The sequence below is a fragment of the Ictidomys tridecemlineatus genome, chromosome 2 (genome assembly GCF_052094955.1).
Source record: "Ictidomys tridecemlineatus isolate mIctTri1 chromosome 2, mIctTri1.hap1, whole genome shotgun sequence".
Classification (NCBI taxonomy): Eukaryota; Metazoa; Chordata; class Mammalia; order Rodentia; family Sciuridae; genus Ictidomys; species Ictidomys tridecemlineatus.
This window is the reverse complement of record NC_135478.1, coordinates 211,149,175-211,155,570: the sequence shown is the minus strand read 5'-3', so window position 1 is coordinate 211,155,570 and position 6,396 is coordinate 211,149,175. Positions and strand designations below refer to the sequence as shown.

The 6,396-nt window shown below is 46.5% G+C and overlaps 1 long non-coding RNA gene across 1 annotated transcript; it reads right to left on the bottom strand.

Annotated features, from left to right (window-relative positions):
• Positions 1-238: 238 nt before the first annotated feature.
• On the bottom strand, positions 239-5,583 carry LOC144370333 (uncharacterized). Its single transcript, XR_013430316.1, has 3 exons — positions 4,196-5,583; positions 2,854-3,698; positions 239-509 (listed from the first exon to the last, which is right to left on the bottom strand). It is a non-coding gene; the product is annotated as an uncharacterized LOC144370333 (long non-coding RNA).
• Between the last annotated feature and the right edge of the window lie 813 nt (positions 5,584-6,396).

The window sequence follows — 6,396 nt, the reverse complement described above, 5'->3', positions numbered from 1 at the left end:
TTCTCTTCTTAACCTGTCTTTCGGGAACCCTGGCTAACGAACTTACAGGTAGAAGGGAAAGATACCTTCCCCCTCTTCTAGGGCACAGGACATGGGTTTGCCACGCAATTATGTTTTACCACCCAGCCCTCCCTCCCCTCCCCTTCCCCAAATAAATGCTGGGCATCTGTTAGTGTCACCAGGGTCATCAACCCACCTAATTCCTGATTGCAGATACTACAGACAGCAACTGAAAACATTTCATTGTTAAGCAGACCCATGATGTATTAATTAGACCAAAAGAATATGAGCATTTTAATTGCAGGACAAGCTGTAGAATCTGAGCTCTAGACCATCGAAGCTACAATTCTGAGCTCAGCCATTTAAAAACCGAAGCATCAAAAAGGAGGAAATATCACAGCATGAGGAATGTGTGGAAATCCCAAATAAAACCGGGCCACCAGGGCTAAAACTCAAGGCCATTATTAGAAAACGAGTTCTTCTGAAAGCCAGTCTGGTAAACGCAGCTCCTGGAGAAAAGCACAAATTGAAGAAAGCCGAGTCAATAAAATTTGAGCCACTCTACTAGAATAGAGGAGCAAGAACTCCCTCTCAAAGAACAAGATAAAAAGAGATCTGCCAAGAGAGGCTGAGATAAAAAAGCAATGACTCAGCAACAAGATGGCGGTCCCCTTAAAAAAAATGAAATGTGGGTCAGAGGCTCAGCCCTCCCCTGCCTTCCTAATGGCTCCTCCAATGGTAACTCTGTTAACTTTGCAGCCATCCCTTAAAGACATGAGGAAATGGGCACCTGTGACCTCATCACAGAACTAAAAGGGGTCAGAATTAGTTGGAAAATGGCAGTCTCTCTTTGTAATTTACATACTAAACAGAAGCTTCTAGATTCCTGGCATTTCCCTTAGGAAGACAGAATAAAAAAGAATCTGTACTTAGGCCAACTCATGATCTAGTAGGAGAAGCTGCACTAAGTCCAGATGATTCTTAAGACTGGTGGGTGCTCGAATACTCGATGAATGCTAAAAAAAAGTCTATGGAACGAGTGCTTGAAAAACCAGCCTCTACCTCAGAGCAAAGCCTGTCCAAGGAAGGGACATCACCTTTGTCCTTGGAAAGACCCACAGAGCACTCCTAGGCACATTCTCACCCTGCTGAGTTGTTTGTCTACAAATACCAGGAGAGATCTGCTGCACCAGGTGTCCCTGACTCAGGATAGGTGAGGACCCATAGCAACCCCCTAGCAGCCACCAATCAGCATGAGACAGGGAAATACCTGGGATGCCAGATAACCCTCCCAGTGGTTTATGGTGGTTGATAACTAGTTGGGAAACCATGTAGTTCAGCACGAACACCCCTCTTGGCTTAAACCAATCAGTTCAAATAAATCCCCCTCTTGTAGTAACCAATCACCCCTACCCACCTTGTTCCCACCAGTGAATGGGCTAATCATGTTTTAGTTGTTATTCAATTTTCCCACGGTGTGTGATGATTTGCTAAGAGATGCTATGATGTATGTGAGGGTCCCTGCCTTCCCCAAAGAATGTATAAAACTAATGCAAACCCTGGGCTCGGGGCCTCTCAGCGTCACCAGTTGCTGTGTGTGTGCGCACAGAGGACCGAGCTAGCTTGCAATAAATACCTCTTTGCTGTTTACATCGATCTTGGTCTCGGGTGGTCTTTTGGGGGTCCTGAATTTGAGCATAACATGCTTAGGGAAAACAAGATGGTGGGACTAGAGAACCAAGTTCTTCTGGACTCAACAACTCTTGCCATGGGCTGGGGATGTGGCTCAAGCGGTAGCGCGCTCGCCTGGCATGCGTGCGGCCCGGGTTCGATCCTCAGCACCACATACCAACAATGATGTTGTGTCCGCCGAGAACTAAAAAATAAATGTTGGAAATTCTCTCTCTCTCTCTCTCTCTCTCTCCTCTCTCCTCTCACTCTCTCTTTAAAAAAAAAAAAAAAAAAAACTCTTGCCATACAGCCCAGTGAACAAGTGGAGTTCTACTCCTGGAGATGAGAAAATGAGCAGCCCACTGTTTGAATCCACTGATTTGCTAGACTGGTTACACACACATCCACCCTCAGAATTTATGAGAAATATCTCATTCTACACCAGTTTTCTCTGTGGATTCTACAGAATGGTAAATTATTTAAAGTGTTCCCTCTGAAAACAAATCTGAGACGTCAACCTACTAGCAAATTAATAAACAACTAGTGCCACAGTCTGGCTGGGCACAAGATCACGAGCCACTCACAGCTTTGTAGATTCAAACAGCAATTCTTTATTCCCGAACTCACACTGGCCCTCTACAAACACGTTCTGGGGAAATCCAAGTTCTGTCGCTCAATTCACGTACTCCACCAGGCTTTTTATCCTATTCCCAGGAATAACCTTAAACCTGGAACTGCCCTAAACCCAGATTGTCTTAAATTGGGAACGCCCTAAACCCAAGGAACGGGATACTTCCTAAAACCTGCAGGATACACCCTAAACCTGGATCCACCCTGGTCCTTGAGCAGGGTCACCTTTCTCAAACACACATGCAATGTCACAGCGAATGTCCAAGGCAAGTCCATTTCCACGAGTCCTTCCTCTAAGCAACATGGGGTACGCTGGCAAGGAAATTTCGATGCGTTATTCCTACTTGGCAAAGGCCCTCAGCAAACTAGCCCATAGGGTACTGCCACTGTTTCAAATATAGGTGGAATAAAGGGACTGAATGGACACCTGTTGTATTCCAGACCCTGTGCTGAGTTCTTTACATACTTTCTGTTTCTTGATGCTCACAGGTGGTAATTATTATCTCCATTTTGCAATAGAGAAAACAGGATTTAGGAGGTTAGACGACTTACCTACAAGCACATATGCTACTTGGCACAGTAAAAAATCTGAATCCAGTTACTCTCCATCCATCCCAAAGTCCATGTTCTCTCTACCAGATTTAGGGCATCCCACAAAACACTGAAATACAATCAAGTACACTGAAATTTCTTAAAGCAAAAAAAAAAAAAGCTGAGATATCATTAGTTTAACAAATGGAATTAAATATTGAGTTATGAGAAACTCAAGCTGGAGCATAGCCAATATTTGATAACCTAATTTCTATGTTCCCCACCTCTTCCCAGCAAAAAAGCTCAGTTCCCTTCAGGAATGGGGACTTCCAGAGGCTCCCCCCCAAGCCACAGCCCCTTGACTGATTATCAGCCAATCAGAGTGTTGTTCTTTGCTAGTGATGGGCTTAGGATGGTCACATGGAACTTGTCTGGCCACTGAAGTCTATGCTGGTGAGGTTTCTGGGAATGATTTCCCTTCACTTTTTAAAAGAAAGGTCCCCAGGGAAGCCAGAATTAAAAACAGGCAGTGTTGGGACCTTTTACCTCCCTTGGGACCGCGGTCATTATTGGGTGTTGGCTGAGGTGGCCTCATGGGTTCTTCCATAGCATTTCCCTGTGGTTGGCTCATCTCCCGACTTGGTGTGATTCTGGGCCAGGTTGGGTGGTGGGCCAGGTTGCGACACTTACCCTCTCGCTCAGCCCCGGAGACACTAGCTAGTCTAGTGCACTTCACTACCTCTGTTGGAGGGTGGTTCCAACAGCTGGTGCCTCGGAGTGGACAGGCTGATCCTGCCTGTCTCCCACCTACCCTTGTCCCAGGGAGCGACAAGGCAGTCAACACAGATAGGTGGTCCCCGTCAGATCTGGAGAAGGAAGACCAGTTTGGAGACCACATGAGGAATTGAACTGTTAATGCCTCCAGAGCCCTTCCTCCACCCTTATTCAGACAACCTGCCCCTGTTCCAACCTGTTGCTGAGGCAACCTTCCCCAGGACTGTCCCTCCCTACAGGGAGTTATAAAAGGGCACCCTTCCCACCTGATCACTCCACCTTGGCCCCCTCCAACCCATCTCCTTCTCACCTTTTGACCATCCCTCAGGAGCATCTCCTGGGCTGGATCACATTCACAAGAAATAGAGAGAGAAGTAGGAGGAGAGGAGGAGAACTTAGAATATCTAGGATGTACAAAAGTGGCAGAACACCCTCACTTCTTGGGATACCGGGATACCAGCTATGCCCCCTTCTCCTTCCCAGGAAAAGTCTGTATTATCCCTTTTTAAATAAATCCTGCTTTATATGCTTGCCCCTGCATGCTTCTCTAATGTCATTCTTCAACATGTCAGGGAGCAGGACTCCTCACCAATTTCCAGCGGTATCATCAGGAAAAAAATCTTGAATCTTGAATAGATTGGTGACACTTCCACATAGGGCTCTTGGGACTGTGCCAGCTTCTTTGAGGTTCCAAGTTAGGCTGGCATGTCAGGATGACGTGGTGGCCCAAAACAACATACCCAAACCTGTGTATTTGGACATACGCTGAGCTTGTGCGTTCCAGCCCTGGGGCTGGGATTGTGGGACTTTGTGTTATAAACATGAATCCTCTCCTTCGCTGGTAGAGCTGTTGGACATTAGAGCCTTGCCATCTGTTTGCTGTGGCCCTGTACTTTGTTCTCTTTTCCTGAAAAGGGGGTTGATACCTGCTCTCCAGCCGTCTATGCTCTGCGGGTCAAAGGGCTTTGAGATTACCAAGGAAACTCAGGAGAAATTACCAATCAACTTGAAAATGGTGAGGCTCCCTTCCTAGAGGGGTTTTTCAAAGGCAGGTTGGAGCCTGAAGGCTCTGGTTCAGAAATGTGGATTTTCAGCTTCTGAAAATCACCAGCCTTCTTAGTCAGCAGGATGTCACCGGGGTCTGTGGGAGGGGACCTGGTGTTCTGAAAATGGCTGCCTTCTGCCCAGATCAAGATCCAGCTTGGGTCTTTCATTATTTTCATTGTTTTCCTTGATGTGTCCAATGGTTAAATGGTTACTTGAGATCTTTTGCCCCCCCTTCCATTTTTGTAAAATCTGGGGCAGTTAATCACTTCACATTCACTTCCCATTTGTCTTTTAGAGAGTTCTCTCTGTGAAATGCAGAGCAATTTCACAGGAAGCGGCAGGAAACTTCTCTCCCTGTGTTCCTTCCTAACATCAAACAGGTATCTGTCAACAAAGGGCAGTCCTCCTGTGCTGCAGCTCTTTAATGTGATAATGAGATAATGTTGGTCTAGGATTTCTCCTGGACTCTTCAAGGGTCTCAAGCTGCACCCTGCCTACACCTCTTCTCCCAATTCATCCCCTGAGGGCGTTCTCCTCCACTCTTGTCTCTCAATACCAATGATTTTCTCAAAGTCTGTGTTCTTTGCCCCCTCAGCTCCTTTACTTCACAACCTTGAGTTCACAGGACATGCCAGATTTTTGTCATTTAATTCACTAAGTGGAGTGTCTACTATGTGCAAAGCACAGCGATAAGTGTGTACAAGAATATACCAGAAAGAAAGTCACGTGCCCACCCTCGGTTAACTTGGACTCTAGTAAGAGAAATGAGGCAGAGTAAAGTAGGGGAAGCGGAGATTACAAATCAGGGTTCCATTTTTGACTGTCAGAGGCAGAAAGGGCAGGTGAGACTGAGGGAGGGAGGGGCAGAAAGGGTGAATCAGCTCCTGCCACCCCCTTGACTGGTCGGCAGATCAGCTGCAGGCCCAGTCCCATGCCCCCCACCAGATTTTCTACTGCTCCCTTTTCTTGACCTCTCTTCTTAACCAGTCAGTCCATTATCCCTTTTTGTTGCCCTGCTGCCTGGGCTCTCCAATAAGTGGCTCTCTTCAACCACTTTTATAAATTTATCGTTAACTGCTGTTGCCTGCTGCCTCCTTTTCCTCCCTTAAGCTGTGCATTTCCTGGGATCTTCTAAGACTGAGCATGAAGAAGGGCTCACTCCAAGAGGCTGATTTGTTGTAGGGACAGAGGAGGCAAGGCACCGAAGACAGCAGGAAACAGTTTTACTTGGCTGCAGCCAGGTTCAGAGGGCACAGCTTTTGCTGTAATCAATTAATCCTCTGAACCCCGAGTTCAGGGAGTTTCAGAGTTTTATACCCAGCGTGGAAGGGGAGGGGCTCAGAAGTTCACAGTCTGCAGAAGTTCACATAAAAGCAGCTTTTTCTTTCACTGTTCTGGGCAAGTTAACGCTTCAAGGACAACACCTGAGAAGGGGAGAGCTTCTTCTCCCCTTTATTTCCTCCCCCTGCCAGCTGTTACCATGGAGCCCAATTGTAACTTATCTTAAAAATGTAGACATCTCTGTGAAGCCCAGCTCAAGGCCACAGGCCTTGTTTGCACATTTCTACAAACTACTATACTGGATGTTTGTGAAAAACTAATAAGGGGTGTCCAGCACCTGGAGTGCTGGTGTCTTCTCTGCCAGTGGCCAAGTAAAACAGGGTGACATGAAAATAGGAAGTTTATCTACATTGGACTCTTTTGCAGACACTCTTTTGCTGACAGTCCTAAAATCAGCCATGG